An 18721-nucleotide genomic window follows, 5' to 3' on the forward strand; every position below is an offset into this window, starting at 1 on the left:
CATTGTTGCAAAAAGTAAAATTTTCTCCTTTTTTACAGCCAAGTAGTATTTCACTGTGAAAATGTCCCATAGTTGTTTTATCCACTCAGCTACTGATGGACACTTGGGCTGCTTCCATATCTTGGCTGTTGTAAATAATGCTGCAGTGAACATAGGGGTGCTTATGTTCTTTTGAATTAGTGTTTTGGGTTCCTTCGGATATATTCCCAGGTCTAAAAGACAGATCTATTTTTAATTTTTTTGACGTATCTCCATACTGTGTCTCTCCACAGTGGCTGTACCAGCCTGCACGCCCACCAACAGTGAAAAAGTTTTCCCCTTTCTCCACACCAGCACTTGTTGTTTGTTGATTTATTGATGATAGCCATTCTGACAAATGTGAGATGATATCTTATTGTGATTTTAATTTGCATTTCTCTGATAATTAGTGATTTGAGCATCTTTTTATATGTTTATTGGCCATCTGTATCTCCTCTTTGGAGAAGTGTCTATTTAGGTCCTTTGGCCATTTTTTCATTGTTTTTATTTTGTTGTTGAATTTTGTAAGTTCTTTATGAATTTTGGATATTAATCCCTTATCAGATGTATCAGCAAATATGTTCTCCCATTCTGTGGATTGTCTTTATTTTATTAATGTTTTCCTTTGCTGTACAAAACCTTTTTAGTTTGATGTAGCCCATTTGTTTATTTTCTTTTGTTTTCCCTTGCCTGGGGAGATATATCTGATAAAATATTGCTATAAGCAGTGTCCAAGATTTTACTGCCTATGTTTTCTTCTATGATTTTTATGGTTTGGGGTCTAACATTTAAGTCTTTGATCCATTTTGAATTTACTCTTGTGTGTGGTGTAAGAAGGTGGTCTAGTTTCATTTTTCTTCATGTATCTGTCCAATTTACCAAAAACATTTTATATGAGAACTGTTTTAGCAACAGCTCACAGATTCTGACATGTCATGGTGTTACTATTTTCTAAATATTCTGCATTTTCTTTTCTTCTCTCTCTCTCTTTTTTTTCTACTCAAGACTATCTTTTAAAGGAGAACAATAAAAACTGTCAAGTGATAGGGACATTTTCCCCTTAGTTTTACTGTTAATATCTAGTTGTATTACATAGTAATCAGATAACGGTGTGTGTGTGTGTGTGTGTATAAAATTTATTTTTGTTCCCAAAATTCATGGGACTTTCTTTGAGGTCCAATACATAGTCAACTTTTGTGAAGTTTCTGTGATTACCGGAAACTAAGGCATGTTTAATAATATCAGATATACCTATGGATTATACTATTGAAGCCATCTAACTTCTTACTTGTGGAGTTTTTCATAATGTAAGGTCCTTCTTTTACCTTGCTACCCCACAGACAGACACTTGCTCATGCAATGACTGCCTGTCTGATTGTCATTCATCCCACCTTAGAGAGCTAAAATAGGTCTAGGAAGCTTTGCCTGCCTCTCTGCCTACTTAAATGCCACCATGTCAAACACCTGAGACAGACCCTGAAGTGACTTTTGTGCTTCATGGTATGATTCTCATCCTTAGAAATGTATTGTACTGGCTCTTTCTGAGATTGCAATAAGAGTGACCTTGCTAACCTTCCTTTCACATGTACCTTTGCTAGAATTCCACTATTTTAGTCAGCCCTTCCATTTGAATTGTGGTTTGAAGCTTTGTTCATTGTTTTGCTGAAATTGGAATTTGTATTCTTGTTTCTTATTCTCCCCTTTGCTTTTGGGTGGTCGCAAGAAAGTAAAGGAGAAATGCTGCCTTCATGCTACCATCTTCAAAATAGAACTTTCCATGGGCTTATAATATAATAATGATGAACCAGTTCACTTCTGGGTGGTACCAGCATGTTACACAACAGTCTGTAAATCTTGCTAGAGATTTTTTTAAAAGATTTTATTTTTAGAGGAGAAGGGAGGGAGAAAGAGAGGGAGAGAAACATCAACTTGTGGTTGTCTATTGCACGCCCCCTACTGGGGACCTGGCCTACAACTCAGGCATGTGCCCTAGGCCAGGAATCAGACCAACTCTTTGGTGGGTAGGGCCACACTCAATCCACTGAGCCACACCAGCCAGGGCTGGCCAAGATTTTTTTTTTTACCCTTGTTTAACTAATCATAGGGGATACTCTTATGCAGCAATGGGCTCTTGTTGAGGATGACTAGCAATGGGGCAAATGAAAGGATATGTGACAGAGGAAGGGAGAGGTGTATAAAGACATAAATGCACTCAAGTAACTTGCTTAGGCCTTAAGATCTGGAGTCTACTTAATAATGGAAAACTTCAAACAATGGTTACTTTGGGTTTCATGGTAACTTTTTTACCTTAAATATTTACACAAGATTTCAGAAGCATGCTAGAAGATGTTTCCTGAAAGGAGAATAGTTATTTGCTGAAATGTGATCTTGCTTCAAAACCTCAGGGACCCCCACTGTGACTCTCTATAGAACATGCCAAAGGGGTGTAGACTGCACGTCTCCAGCACCACTGGGTTGGCAAGGCCTTAGGGAATCTTGCTCTGCAGTCTAGACTACTTTCAAAACTTCCTTTTCTTCCCCCTCTCCTCACTCAAATGGATGTATGTCTGGGCTAACCAGTAAATGAGTCAAATAAGGACTCCTATCAGGTCTGCTCTATGGATGTTGGCAATGGGGCCTTCCATAGATTCTTCTAAGGAAATCAACCCATGTTCCTATGGACCCCACTGAGTGGGCAACCCACTGTAGTAGTAAAATTTTGTACTAAAATTCCTGGTCACAGCCCTGGCTGGTGTAGCTCAGTGGATTGAGTGTGGGCCTGCAAACCAAAGCATCTCAGTTCGATTCCCAGCCAGGGCACATGCCTGGGTTGCAGGCCAGTTGCCAGCAGGGGGTGCACAAGAGGCAACCATACACTGCTATTTCTCTCCTTCTCTCCTTCCCTTCCCCTGTAAAGATAAATAAATAAAATCTTTTTTTTTAAAAGTTCCTAGTCACAACTGATTGGAGGGTGAGAAGATCTAGGATCCTAAGACAGGCAAATCATACCAGGGCCTATGGCCTTTAAAGTTGTGTGATGTGAAGAGACAAGCAAGGAGACTTTAGTTCTGTCCCAGTGGAATAACAAGGACAACACTCACCCTCCCTCATTAAAATGACTTAAAAGTGGAGAAAGTATATGAAACAACTGTTTTCAGACATTGAACAGGCAGCACAAGACAGTGATCCCTAAGAAAAGGGGAAAGAATGAGGTCAGCCCTACCATTGCTCCAGCTTACTGCCTGGAGAGAGTTCCCAGTCTTCAGTACAAGCAAGGGGAACCCACACAGAGTCCACTGGGTTCCCTGAGTTAAGGAGACAGGGCTGAAAATTCAGGGAAGCCAATAGAGCTCAAGTTTACAGGGCAAAGTATTAGAGGAAGAACAGTGCAGAGACAGAGAAGGAGCTCCTAAAATTTTCGGATGGTTTCTCTCAGGTCTTCAGCTGAGTACTTATCATCCATAACTACTCAACTACTTCTGGGTAATGAACCACCAGAAAGGAACAAGTGAATCAGTTCCTGGAGATTGCATGAGTCTAGGAATAGTTCACATTCCTAATAGCCAGAATGGAGAAACCTCATAATACACAAGGCATAGCGAGTACTCCAAAAGGTATTGCCTAAGTAGTAGAGCCAGATTAGCCCTCGATTAAAGGCTGATTTGGTCCCCACTGACAAAACCTAAAAGTAAGCTTTGAAGAAGATCACTAAACTATTTCCAAATAGCTTAGCTGCACCCCAACAAAGAGGTCAAAAATATTTAAAGAATACAAAGAAATCCAGCACCCAAATGTGAAATTCACAACCTGGCATCCAATAAAAAATATCAGAGATGCAAAGAAGCATGAAAACATGGCCCATGGTGAGCCAAGAAAATCAAACGATAGAAACAGATCCAGAGATAATCCCAATGATAAAATTAGTAGACCAGGACATAAAAAAGCCATTAAAAATGCATTTCGTATGTTGGAAATGGTAGTGGAAAGCATGAGCATGATAAGGGGTGATATAGGAACTATTAAAATGGCCAGATCTAAGTTCTAGAAATGAAAAATAAAATCTCTGATATGAAAAGTACATTGGATATGATTAACAACAGATTACACATTAAAGAAGAAAATATGATGAAATTAAAAACATACCAATAGAAAATACTGAAAATGAAATCCAGGGAGAAAGAAGACTGAAAAAAGCCCACAACAACCCACAAGCAAACAGAATACCACCAAGTTGTGGAACAACTTCAAGGGAACCCCTTAAGAATTGGTGACAGCTGATACCTCTGGAAGTAGGGGTAATGTGGAGACTAAAAACCAGAAGATTAATGAAAGCCAGTTTTAAAAGGCATTAGGCTCAGCAACAAAAGGACAAATCATCCACTTGAATATGCACTTCTCCAAAGAAGATAAACAAATGACCTGGCTGGTGTGGCTCAGCGGATTGAGCACCAGCCTGTGAACTAAGGGATCACTGGTTTGATTCCCAGTCAGGGCACATGCCTGGGCTGTGGGCTGGGTCCCTAGTTAGGGGGGTGTGAGAGGCAACCACACATCAATGTTTCTCTCCCTCCCTTTCTCTAAAAATAAATAAATAAGATATTTTTTAAAAGTTTTTGTATATAAAAAAGAAGATATACATATGGTCAACAAGCACATGAGTTATGCTCAATATCATTGGTCATTAGGAAATGAAAATCAAACCACTTCACAGCCACTAGCATGGCTATAATGTTTTTAAAAATAAAAAGGAAAAATAGAACTGACAATTGTCAGTAAGGATATGGAGAAACCGGAACCTTTGTACATTAGGATGGCAATGTAAAATGGTGCAGCTGCTGTGTAAAACAATTTGGCAATTCCTCAGAAAGATAAATATATACATAATCCTGTCTCTCTTCAGGTTATATAAGGAGGTAGATACAGAATCACCAAATGACTCAGCAGCTCCACTCCTGGGTGTATACCCACCCCCCAAATGAAAACGGGTATTCAAACAAATAGTTGTACACAAATGTTCACAGCAGTACTACTCACAATAGTCAAAGTTTCTAAGGGTAAAAACAAATGATCCACATCAAAATTTATAATAGCAACTCTGGAAGCTAGAAGGCAGAGGAGCAATGCATTACAAATTCTGTATAAAAATAATTTCTAACCTGTAATCCTATACACAGCCAACATACGGTTATGAATTATTCTGGAATAAAGATATTTTTATTAATCCAAAGTTCAGATGCAAGCGACAGAAAACCCTCACAATTTTCTTTCTTTCTCATGTAAAAATCCAGGTTACTAGAGAGGCTCTGTTCCATGAAACTTTCAGCAACCCGGGTTCATTCTAGCCCCCACTCTGCCATACCCAGGGTGTGGCTCTCATCCTCAGAGTCCAAGACAGGAGCATCTGAGTACTAGACACCGGGTGGAGGAAGGGACAATGAAGAGGGAACAAGGGGTATTTGCTACCAAAGTCTTCAGCAAGTTTGACAGAAGCTGCCAAATAACACTTGTGATTACATCCCATTGATCAGAATTTGGTCACATGGCCATGCCTGGCTACAAGGAGGGCTGGAAAATGTAGAAGAATAAACTTCACTTTGGATGGTCCTGTGGCCAGCTAAAAACTCCATTACTATGGAAAAATGGAAGACAGACATGGGTGGAATAAGTAGCAGTCTCAGCTACACAGTCTTGAATCTTTTCTGAGTCCTGTTTTTCAGAAGCTGCCCATGAAATATACTACTATACCAAACTGAAGGGATAAGGCAGGAAAGAGGAAGAGTTAAGTTCCACAAATAAAAATATGAAACTCCAAAAAGATAACAGAAGTCGCTGCACTAGGGCACTGGTGAAAGGAGATCCCAAGACGTCAGCCAAGCTGCAGGCCGAGGTGGCGGCCAGTCCAGATGGGAGGAGGTTCTAGGAGGGATTTCTTTAAGAAGATGAAACTGATAGAAGGCCTCATAATTTACCTTCACTTCACAGGCACAGCAACAAACCTTTGCTTCTGCAACAGTCTATTCCCTATGTGAGCATAATTAGAAGACATTTATACATCAGGGATTCAATTAGCAATAAATACCTAGAAAACTAGACAAACAAGAAGACAAGAAAATTGTTAACTCCAGGGAAAACAAATGAAAAGTAATAATGTTACAACATTATTATAATGGCCATAATACATGGCTAAATTATGAATGGCATCTACATGGTTATAAAAATATAACCCTAAATATCTTCCTAACTAAAATGACGTGCGTATGTTCAGAGGATGTTGATTTGGGAAGCGTGTGTGTGAGAGAGAGAGAGACTGGGGAGTGAGAGAACTAGATCTCATTGTCTACAGGGTGGGTCAACAGATGATGGCTAACAGTGAAAAAAATAAAGAATTCAAAATATAACCATATTATTTGGAAATATGGAGATGAATACCAAGATAATCAACTACAAGAACTCAAAGTATTTGCTTCTAAGGAGCTAGTTGGAAATGGGGAAGGCACTGAAAGGGATCTTCTATTATTTTTTTTCTAACAAGCCACTCAAGTATTTAACTCTTTAAATTATGTGCATGTTGAATTTTTAAGAAAATAGAACACAAATTTTAAAAAAGAAGAGGTGGTCAGAGTCTCAGGCTTTCTGGATGAGATATGTGGAATCAAACGTAAGGAAATACCAATGAGAATGGTATAGTGGCTCAGCCACATAATCTGGGATAGAAGAAGATTCAAATTTCCTATTCCTGGAATTTTCCTGGACCCCAGATTTCCTGGCATTTCAGTCAACACAAAGCTTGACTGCACCGTAGCTTCACATCTAGGATGTTTGGTCTCTCTCATTTTCTTATCTGTTTTCCTTACTTCAACTTCTCTGAGAGAACTTTTTTTTTTGCAGTGAAAAAAGCCCTGATAAAATAGAGGCTCCTGCAGCTTTCACAACTCCTTGTTAGTTGCAAGTGTATACAATATAGCAACTTGCCCTTCAGCCCACCCCTGCCCCCTTCATTTTGAAGGAGATATTCTATTTTATTTCAATCACCTCCTAAGAACTTCACTGATTTGGCAGGGTTTTTAAAAAAATATATATTTTATTTACTTTTTAGAGAGAGGGGAAGAGAGGGAGAGAAGCATCGACTGGTTGCCTCTTACATGCCCCCAACCAGGGAACCTGGCGTACAACCCAGGCGTGTGACTGGACTGGGAATCGAACTGGTGTCCTTTTGGTTCACAGGCTGGTGCTCAATCCACTGAACCACACCAGGCAAGGCATGTTTGTTTTGTTTTTAATTTGGTGGGTTTTATCTCATACCCCCATTACATTGCTGTCTCAATTATTAACTTGTTACTTCCAAACATCCAAGGCAAATCAGCATGATAGCATCAATGTAGATTAGGGTGACGTCTGTGGAGCAGTGAGTTAATGTGATCAACCATCCCTGTTTGCCAAGGATCAGAGGTTTCCTGGGATGCAGAACTCAGACAATCCTGAGAGCTGGTCACCCCAGGTAAAGTGAAGTAGTAGGTCCCTGGGAAGATACGCTGCTATACCTACCAGCTGAAGGCAAATCGATTCTGATGGTGTGGGTAAAGAGACACAGAAAAAAACAGTTTTATCATACATCACGTATCCACGTAATTTGGCTTAAGGTAACCCCTCATTGTTTTTTGAGCCCTGTCAATCTTTGGTACTAATCAGCCTGGTGAACTGAGTATGTTGTAGCAGCCTTTCTCTGAGGTTCCCATCCTCCTCTTCAGGGAGATCTGGGTCTCTGACTAAAGGATGGTGATGGCCAGAGCGCCTGTGACTCTGTAGTGTGCTGGTTTGTCTATTTAACAGACGTCTTTGTCTGTTAAACTAAGGAATTATTTTGCTATACAAATCAAGTGGAACCCAGGCCTGCACATCTGTTCTGTTCCTGCCAACACTTCAGGCAGAAGCTAAAACCTCAACTCAGTGTGTTAGGACATTTTTTGCCTAACCAAAACTCTCACACCTATTTGGCTTTTGCTTTATTGTAGCCACAGCTAGGCATGATATTCAAAATATTTAGCAGCTGGTTACCACATGGTCACCAGACAATTAGAAAAGACACTAAGTCAGATTCCAGGAGACCCAACAGCTGTGCTGGGTGTTAACCCTCTAGTTGCCAGACGAGAAGAAAGTTTGGTTGCCTGGAGGCAGGTAGTTGGGAGTTGGTGACATCAGGAGACACTAGGCAGTAATTTACCAACTGATGGAAAAGCATTTGTGTATTTCAACAATGGTATGACCACTGGCAGAATGTCAGCCTGGCCTCAGAAAAGACCAGAGATTGGATGGACCCTCTGCCACCTTGCTTTTAAAACCTGCACTTAGTTCCCTCTTTTCCCAATGTTAGCAGTAATTTCATTTTGGTTAATCTTTCTGGCTGGGAAAACTCTTCTGCTAACCCCTCCTCCACACACAACAGAAGGTTTTGCTAGTCTTTCATCAGTGGTAAATTTTTGTGAGAAGTGTGGGTGGGGGGAGGCAGAGGTTAGCAGGTCATTGGTAACGTACTGTCATTCTCTTCTTCAATTTTGAGATTTATTCATCTACAATATGCCTAGGGCCATCAGGTTCTTCAGGGTCAGCTCCACCAAGAAGTATAATCAGCCAAACTGTGCAGGAAAACAAGGAAAACAGGAGGGGTGGGGACGGAGACTGAGAAGTAAAGGGAGGGGGAAGGGAGGGAGGAAATAGGTAGTAGCCTACCCTCTTTTGTTTATTTCATCCTCCTGGATTTTGAAGCCCTGGTATTCAAGTCCCCATAGTCACTTCTGCAAAAACTCCCTAGAAAATTCCTGCAAGTCATTTTGCCTGCAATTCCTCTTTCCTTGCTCAGACTGTGCACACCATCCGTGGATTTGGGGTATTTTCAAACTTCTGTGACCAGATGTTCCTCATTATGAGGTGGCTCATCATATTTGCTTGGCAATCAGGAATGCAGTAGAAATTATTTGGCGGAGCCCAGGGGACTGGGGAGCTCCATTTCCTCAAGACACTGCCATTCCAATTGCCAGAGTTTCAGTCTTTGATAATCAAGACCAGCAGAATTGTGAATTAGCAAGGACTGTAATTTGGCAATTTACAGTGTTCTTTTTAATTATAAAATATTTAGCAGAAAAATGTTATATTTGAAAATATGCAAAGAATACATACTATATGTATTAGTTATGATGCATAAAAATAAACAAACACTGGTACATTAAGAAATTAAGAAGACATGATCAATATTCACTTTGTGGATCCAGTTTTCAGCGGTTTCCAACAACTGGCTAACAGTGAAAGGTGTTTCTTGTTGCAGGGCCGCAAAAGTGGCCTTAAATATTGTTACTGATTCTACCCAGATATGTTGGGACTCCAATATGTTCCTTCTTGATTAAAATCACCTAATGCTGTGAAAAATGTCCATTTAGCTATAGTCTTTAAAAAAATATATCCCTGGCTGGTGTAGCTCAGTGGATTGAGTGCAGGCCTGCGAATCAAAGGATCACGGTTCGATTCCCAGTCAGGGCACATGTCTGGGTTGCAGGCCAGTTCCCAGCAGGGGACACATGAAAGGCAACCATACATTGATATTTCTCTCCCTCTCTCTTTCCCTTCCCCTCTAAAGATAAATAAATAAAATTAAGTATATATATATATATATATATATATATATATATATATATATATATAAATTTACTGGGGCAATACTGGTTAATAGGGTCATATAGGTTTCAAGTGCACATTTCTGTGATACATGGTTGGTATATTGTTATATTGTGAGAGGGTAAAGCCAGAGCCACTTGCTTTTGTGACACCATTTGCTGAGCAGGCCTGTGACCTTGTTTAACATGACTGTCATTTTACTCTTCTGAGCTTGTCCCCAAGACTGGAAATGACTGGAAAGCCAGAACAGAACTCACTACTGCCTACAGCCACAGGCAGAAGATAACATTGGGACAAAATGCAGCCTTGGATTGCAACACAACAGTAGCTCAGGGGCCACACAACAGAACCCCCCACCATTTTTAAATCCAATTATAATCCAATAAAAGCTCAAAGCTCCAACCCCTCAATGCTGCTATCTTTCTCCACACCAGGCCCCTATGCTTTCTTGGAGAGTAAATAAAAACTATTCTCTGCACTTTCTTCTCTTTGTGAATTCTTTTACAGCTCGCGTCACCAACCACCCTAACGCATGGTGTGCACACTGTCTTTATATTCCTTGTTCCCTTAGAATGTCTCTCAAACAGCAATTCTCCAACTTGAATGTAATTTAAGATCAATTGTGGAGATCTGAAAAATCCCAATGCCCTGGCCCTGCTCCAGAACAATTAAATCAGAATCTCTAGGGCTATAACCCAGGCATCTATGGTTTTAAAAGTAAACCCATAGATCTAATATGGTTGATCTAATATGTTCTAAAGAAATGACAATAAAGTCTTCCAAAATTTTACTTTCAGTGGACATAGTATCTGAGTGGAAGTCTTCATTAACTGTTTATCAATCTCTAGACTTCTAATTTCCCATTCAGGGATACAGAGATGATTTCTTCCTCTTCTCCACTCTGTTATTATAGAAGATTTCATACTGCCTCTGAGATTCTGCTGTTTATAACTCTACTCCTGAAATAAACTTTTATGTTTGTTAGAATAGTTTGGTATTTTGTTTGTAAGAAACACGATCTAACAGAAAAGTTTAGGGGGAAATAGCATGGGTACACCGTATGGATACAGGTGCTCTGATCCACTCAGAATCTGAGGTGAGGCTGGGGGCTGGTTTCTGCTTCTGTGTCTCTCACAGCCCACAGAGCCACTGTCATGGCACCCTTCTCCCCCTCCCCTCACTAAGAATGGGGAATCTCATTTGGTTGGTGAATAATTTTTAGAATCAGGATATCTCTATTAGTCAGCCCTTTGTCCAATCATCTGTGGTCAGGGTGCAGTTTGGACCACTCCAAAGCCCACGGCTGCAAGTAAAAGGACAGAAAAAGTTAGCATGGAAATAGCAATAATAAAGATGGAGAAGCCATACTAATATCAAACAAACTAGACTTCAAAGCGAAATATAAAAAGGAACATTTTATAATGATAAAAGGGTTAATCCGCTAGGGAGTTACCGAGCCCCAAAATGCATGAAGTAAAAACTGACAGAATCAAAAAGAGAAATACACAATTCAGCAAAATAGTAGGAGACTTTAACACTCTGCTTTTAATAATGGCAAGAACAATTGGGCAGAAGATCAACTAGGAAAAAGAATTTGAACAACAGAATAACTAGACCTAACAGACATCTGTAGAATATTTCACCCACCAACTGCAGAATATATATTTTTCTCAAATGTACTTGAAACATTCTCCAGGATAGACTATGTGTTAGGCCATAAAGCAAATCTCAAAACATTTAATAGGTTGAAAACATACAAAGCATGTTCTTCAACTATAATGAATAATATCAATAATAGAAATTTTGGCAATGCACAAATATGTGGGGATTAAATAATAGTACTAAAAATCCCTGTGTCAAAGAACTCACAAGCAAAATTAGAAAATACTTTGAGATGAATGAAAATGAACAATATACCACAACTTATGAGATGAAGCTAGAGCAGTATTTACAGAGAAATTGAAAATTGAAAATGCCTACCTTAAAAAAGAAAGATCTGCAATCAATAACCAACCTTCCACCTAAGACACTGGTAAAAAGAGAAAAGTAAAACTGAAGCAAGAAGAAGGAAGGAAATGTGAAGATTAGAGTGGAAATTAATGAAATAAGAAAACCTATGGAACCAAAATTTACTTATTTGAGATCAGCAAAATTGACAAACCTTTAGCTAGACTGAGCAAGAAAAAAGAGGGAACATCACCCTGGCTGGTGTGGTTCAGCTGGATGAGTGCTGACCTGCAAATAGAAAGGTCACTGGTTCGATTACCAGTGAGGGCACATGCCCGGGTTGTGGGCCAAGGAGCTGGTTTGGGGTGGCAAGAGGCAACCAATTGATGTGTCTCTTGCACACTGATGTTTCTTTCCTTCTCTTTCTCCCTCCCTTCTTCTCTCTCTAATAAATAAATAAATAAATAAATAAATAAATAAATAAATAAAACTAAATGGGGAAAAATAGTGTTTTAAACAAACATTAATGTGACAACTGGATATCTACATACAAAAAGAATTAAGTTGAATTCCTAACTTGTATCATATGCAAAAATTAATTTAAAATGGAATAAGGACAAAAATGTAAGATCTAAAACTATAAAACACTTAGAAGAAAATACAGGCATAAATCTTTGTGACCTTGTATTTGAAAAAGTTTTCTTAGATTTGACACCAAAAGCACAAAAATAAATAAATAAATAAATTGAATGCTATTAAAAAACCTTTTATTCAAGTTTGCAAAGTCTTCAATACATACATATTTCTAAAGAAAGCATCTTATCCAGCTATCAAGATCTCTGACGAGCAATAACTCAGCTATTACATAACAATGTAAATGATAAGTTTTAGCCATGTAAGATTTTTATCAGAAGGTTTTACATGCTCATGTATTAACATGCTCAGTAATAACATGGTTAATAACATGGTTATTAACAGTAATAACATGGTTATTAACAATAATAACATGGTTATTTTACACAGCCATGTTCTGATGGGTTTTTTTGTTTGTTTGTTTTACTGAATCATAAAGTTAGTCGAAGCAGCACTTATGAGAAAAGGCAAAGCCCACCATTGCTATATGTGTCTGGATAATTGGTTGATCAAAAAGGTCATCTTCGTGCCCTGGCTAACGTGGCTCAATGGATTGGGCCTGAAAACCAAAGGGTCGCCGGTTTGATTCCCAGTTGGGGCACATGCCTGGGTTGCAGGCCAGTAGGGGGCATGTGAGAGGCAGCCACACATTGATGTTTCTGTCCCTCTGTCCCTCCCTCCCTTCCTCCCTGTATAAAAATAAATAAATAAAATCTTAAAAAAAAAAAGGTCATCTTTAACTTGGAGCTTAGATTGTTATGCACTTAATTTAAATTGAATACTTACATTGTCACAATTCTAACAGACCACGTTTAACATGTAAATACATCCACTTACTCTGTGTAAACTAACAGTATGCAAATGTCTTGAATGCAGAAGAAAGTGTCCACTATTTTTTGGGGTCTTTCATGAAGTCAGTTCCTGTCTCCCGCTTCTATGCTGTATGTATGTGGCATCCGCATAGCTATGCTACAACTACATTTTTCAAATTCTCTTTCCTACATTGTTCTGGTTTATCACAGATCACAAAAGACATTTTACACAGGTTTGGGGAACAGTTTTAGCAGCAGCCATCTCTCCCTTTGTGCTCAGGAGGTCTCTGCAGGGGCAGTAGAGCACCAGCGCAGCCCATACAGGCTGTCCCTGCTCTGTTGGCTCACCTGGTCTGCAGGTAGGCAGTGCCTGTACCTCCCCATGTTCCCTGTGGAGCCCCTGTCAGTTTCCCATACTCCTCAGCTAGGTGCATATTTAGCTCCATGATGAATTTACCACCTTCTCGTGAGGCCACCTGAACTGTCAAAGCTGGAAGCAGTGAGAAATTAGTGCAGGTTCCAGCTCATCCTCCTGGGTTCAATTCTGTCCCTGCTTTCTCCCAGGTCATGTCCATCTTCCTTTCTAACTCCTGTTAGAAAGGGTGACACCCGGTAACTCCTGTTTTCAGATTTTGTGGTCAGCTGTGAGTATGTGGTGCTGGTTTCACCACACACGAGTGTAAACTCTGTAAACATCCATCAATCAGCATTAATTTTCCCATCATGGTAGGTGAAAAGGCACAATAGTAGGGATACAGCATCTGAAGCCCAGCAGATCTGGATTCAAATCCTGCCTCTGCATTTAACAAGTTTACTACTTACAATCTTTGGCAAATTGTTCAAACTTCCTGAGACTCACCAGTCTTCTCTCTCGTATTAATGTAATAATAATGATCATAAAGAAACATGGCAGTCTTCTAGCTCATTGGCAGCCTCATTAAATGTTGTGTACTGCAGTCTGATTGAGTCCTTCAAAATTAAAAACTTTTGTGTTTCAAAAGGCATCATCAAAAGCAAAAAGACAGCACAGAATGGGAGAATATTTTTTTAAAGAGTTTATTTATTTTTAGACAGAGGGGAAGGGAGGGGGTAGAGAGGGAGAGAAACATCACTGTGTGGTTGCCTCTCATTTGCCTCCCACCAGGGCCCCGGTTGCAACCAGGTGTGTGCCCTGACTGGGAATCGAACAAGTGATGCTCCGGTTCACAGGCCAGTGCTCAATCCACTGGGCCACACTACCCAGGGCCAAATGGGAGAATAGTTTTGCAAATCATATATCTAATAAAAGATTCATACCTAGAATATACAATGAACTATTAGAACTCAATGTTAGTATGACATATAATATAATTAAAAATGGGCAAAGGGTCTGAATAGACATTTTGCTAAAGAAAATATAGAAATGGCCAAAAAAGCATATAAAAAGATGCTGAACATCATTAGTAATTAGGGAAATTCAAATCAATGAGATAACCCTTCCTACACAATAGGATGTCTATAGTAAAAAATGACACATGACAATAAGTATTGCCCTGGCTGGTGTAGCTCAGTGGATTGAGCGTGGGCCTGTGAACCAGAGTATTGTGGTTCGATTCCCAGTCAGGGTACATGCCGAGTTGCAGGCCAGTTCCCAGCGGGGGACACACAGGGGGCAACCATACATTGATGTTTCTTTCTCTCTCTCCTTCCCTTCCCCTCTAAAGATAAATAAATAAAATATTTAAAAAAATAAGTATTGGTGAGGATGCAGAGAGATTGGAACCCTCCCACACCGCTTGTGGGAATGTAAAATGATGTGAGTGCTTTGGAAGATAGTCTGGTAACTAAACAGTTAGGACTAAGCAATTCTACTTCTAGGTACGTACCTATGAGAATTAAAAACACATGTCCTCACAAAAAGTTGTAAGTGAATGTTCATAGCAGTATTACGCATAACAGTCAAAAAGTAGAAATGATCCAAGTGTCCATCAACTGATGAATGGATAAACAAAGTGTTTATTTGACAGTAAAAAGAAATGCTGTTACACGCTACACCTGGATGACCATGGAAAACGTTCTGCTAAGTGAAAGAAGCCAGACACAAAAGAGACCACATATTGCATAATTTCATTTATATGGAATATTCAAATAGACAAATCTACAGAGACAGAAAGTAAATGAGTAGTCATCCAGGAATGGGAGGGGACAGGGTCATTAGAGAGTGACAGCTAAAGGGCATGTGGCTTCTTTTGGAGATTATAAAGATGTTCTAAAACTGGTTGTGGTGATGGTTGCACAACTCTGAACACACTAAGAACCATTGAAATAGATACTCTAAATGGGTGAATTGTGTAGTGTGTTAATTATATCTCGACAAGGCTATTACAAAAAAAAAGACCAAGGCTGTTTTTCTTGAGCAGTTGGAGCAGGGTCACTGGAAGGCACCAGGGAGCTACACAGCCTGTCTTGGCCAGGAAGCCAAGGTGGTGGCAGTGGAGGTGCTAATCTCAAGAGCAGGTGGGGGTCTGGTGCACATGGGGACTGAAGAAAGGGAAAGGTCCAGTAAGAATCTCCCTCACTCTCCATGTTCAATTACTTACCAAGTCCTTCTGACTTTTAACAGATTTCCCTGTTGCCTATTTCTCCCCCTGCTATAGACTAGATTTTGGGACACACCCCCACCCCCACCCCTGCTGCAAATCCACCAGTTGAAATCCTAATTCCTAGTGTGATGGTACTCGAAGGTGGGACCTTTGGGCAGAGTCTTAATGAATGGGCTAGTGCCCTTATAAAAGAGACCGCTGAGAGCTCACTCACCTTTCCTGCCACAGGAGGGCACAATGAGAAGATGGCTATCTGTGAACCAGGAAGTGGGCCCTCACTACACACATATGTGCCAACACCTCGATCTTGGACATCTCAGTCTCCAGAACTGTGAGAAATAAATTTTGTTGTTCATAAGCTCCCCAGTCTATGATATTCTGTTAGAGCAGGCAAATGGACTAAAGGCATCCTTCATTCAACCCATTTTTAAAAAAGATTTTATTTATTTTTAGAGAGGGGAAGGGAGGCAGAAAGAGAGGGAGAGAAACATCAATGTGTGGTTGCCTCTTGCACGCCTCCTCCTGGGGACCTGGCCCACAGCCCAGGCATGTGGCCCTAATTGGAATTGAACCAGCGACCCTCTGGTTCACAGGCCCACACTCAATCCCCTGAGCTACACCAGTCAAAGCTCAATCTATTTTCTAAACCGCCACCATAGTTTCCTTCATAAAACACAAATCTAATTGTGTCACTATTTTTCTCAAAATCAAAGAATTTGAACCCAGTTTATCTTCCCCAGCTTTCCTACAAACCTCACCCCATTGTGCATAAGTTTGCACACATGTCCTTCATTACAGCCACAGGGAACCACATGTTTTCTTTGATCTTACCACATGCCTCCTTTGCTCACCCTGTTTCCTCAAGTTGGAATGTCCTTCCACCTCCACGTCTGCAAGTGTTGAAATAATTATCTCCATTCCTCAAGCCTGCTGTTTATAATTCCACCACCTTCATGTAATCCTACCCTCTCTCTTTTCATTTTACTTCCCACTCTTGGAGCACACAGTGTGGTAGCGAAGATAAATGAGACAGCTGAGTTCTGAGTTACAGCGTGATGATACTCTGGCTGGGGTGTGCACAGTGACCTCGGAGGACAAGGGAGGAAGATAAGACTGTTCAGTCAGTTAAAAGGCTGAAAATTCCACACTTAACTTGACTTCCCAGTCCCAGGGCTTAGAACTTGGTGAGGAGGCATTGATTTAATCCTAATGGGTACCTTCCCACTAACTGGCTATTTTCTTAAGAGCAAGGGCTATATTTTTGATGTCTGTACCCACAGCACCTAGTAGGAGTCCTGGTCAGAAGTGATAACAATAAATCTTTACAGAAGACTGAATGAATGTGAAAGGTTATCTAACTCACCTGGGAGGAGGGGCAGGAAGTACTTCCTAGATCAAGTAACACATGAGTTGAATCCTGAAACATAGGTGTAAATGAGCCGGGGAAATTAGGAGAGTAGGAGGGCTCCAAGCAGAAGAACCTGAGCAATGGACAGGAATGTGAGGAATAGGTAGAAGTGTGAGAAACCCTGCTACCTCAGGAAGTTGGAGGGCGGCCAGCAGCCCTGAACCAGAGCGTTTGGAAGAGAAGGCAGAGAGAGAAAGCTGAAAAGGGACAGATCACAAAGGCCATGAATGCCATGCTGATAAATTTGAAATTGATGCAAAAAGAAGTGGGGAGATACTCAAGGATTTTATGAGCATCCTGGATGGGTGTGAGTGATGTTAAGCAGACAGAATCAAAATCCACAGAGTTCAGCTCATTTGGAGGACTTTCCCTTCTTAAAATATCAACTTATTTTGGTCTTGAAAAAAGGCAATATAGTCACATCACTCAAAATTTAAAAGGTGCTAAGGGTATATAGTAAAAAATCTCTCTTCCTAACCCTAATTTCTAAGCTGTGTGGTCCCTAGCTCCTTCTCTGGAAAAAACCAAGTATACCAGAGTCTTCAGTACTCTTATGGGCATATATACAACTTGTAGCCTGCTGCTTTTGCAATATATCACTGTTCAGTTAACAATATATCTTGGAGGCTGTTCCATAGCAATTCCTAAAGAGTGCCTTCATTTCTTTTCATGGATGTCTAATAGTCCATTGCATGGATATTCCATAATTTATTTACATTTTGCATACGTGTAAATATGTCTGTGACACTAATTTTAGGGATCTCTCTTTAACACCGAAAAGTTTCACTGATCCCCACAAAGATAATTGTGCTGGCTGTTGATGGAAAAAAATGCATTCCAAAAGACTACTCTGTATTCAGGAACTTTGATACCTTTAGGTGAATTTGTACTTTAATGTGTTATTAACATGTTATTTATATAAATTTGAAACTATGCATATGTATAGGAAACATATCATGTATCCAGTGCACAGACTATACTCGGTGTACATATGGATTCAAAGACCCTCATGCACTAGTTGGGTGTGTGCTCCTGGTCCTTGCCCCTCATTACAGAACTTAGTGTCTGAGTGGTTTGGGAGGAAAAGCAGAGGTGGGAATACAAAATAGTATCAAGGCCTTTGGTGTCCTTTGTTGGAATGATGATACCAGGAGAGCAGCAGGTTTGGGAAAGGGGCAGGCACATGATTTGGGCATGTTGAGTTTACCATATCTTTAGAATGTGTATGTTGGAGCCTAAGTTCTGCAGAGTGTACAAACACCCTGCCCTAAACCTTGGAATGCCCTAACCAAGCCGGAGGAATTTCCTAGGAGAGTGTTGATGGCATTTGGAGGACAGGTCATCCATTCTGGACCCTGCATCTGAGTTTCTTGACCTCATTCTCAGAAGCCAGAGAAGGTCTGACTGCCCTATAGTCAGGGTGATTAAATTCTCCAATATCCAAGTAATAGTTAAATATTTTTTTGAGCTCTCCCTTGGTGCCAACCCCTGGTATGGGGTTGCCTGCACACTAGGAGGGAAACCACAGAGAAACATGTAATTAAATATCATATAATGCATAACGGTTGTGGTGGTCCTAAGATATGTCCACAAATTCTGTGATGCTCCTCCCTCCTCAAAGTAGAATCAAATTCCCCTCCCCGTGAATGAGTGCT

The sequence above is a fragment of the Artibeus jamaicensis genome, unplaced genomic scaffold (genome assembly GCF_021234435.1).
Source record: "Artibeus jamaicensis isolate MK-2021 breed Jamaican fruit bat unplaced genomic scaffold, CSHL_Jam_final contig_956, whole genome shotgun sequence".
Taxonomy (NCBI): domain Eukaryota; kingdom Metazoa; phylum Chordata; class Mammalia; order Chiroptera; family Phyllostomidae; genus Artibeus; species Artibeus jamaicensis.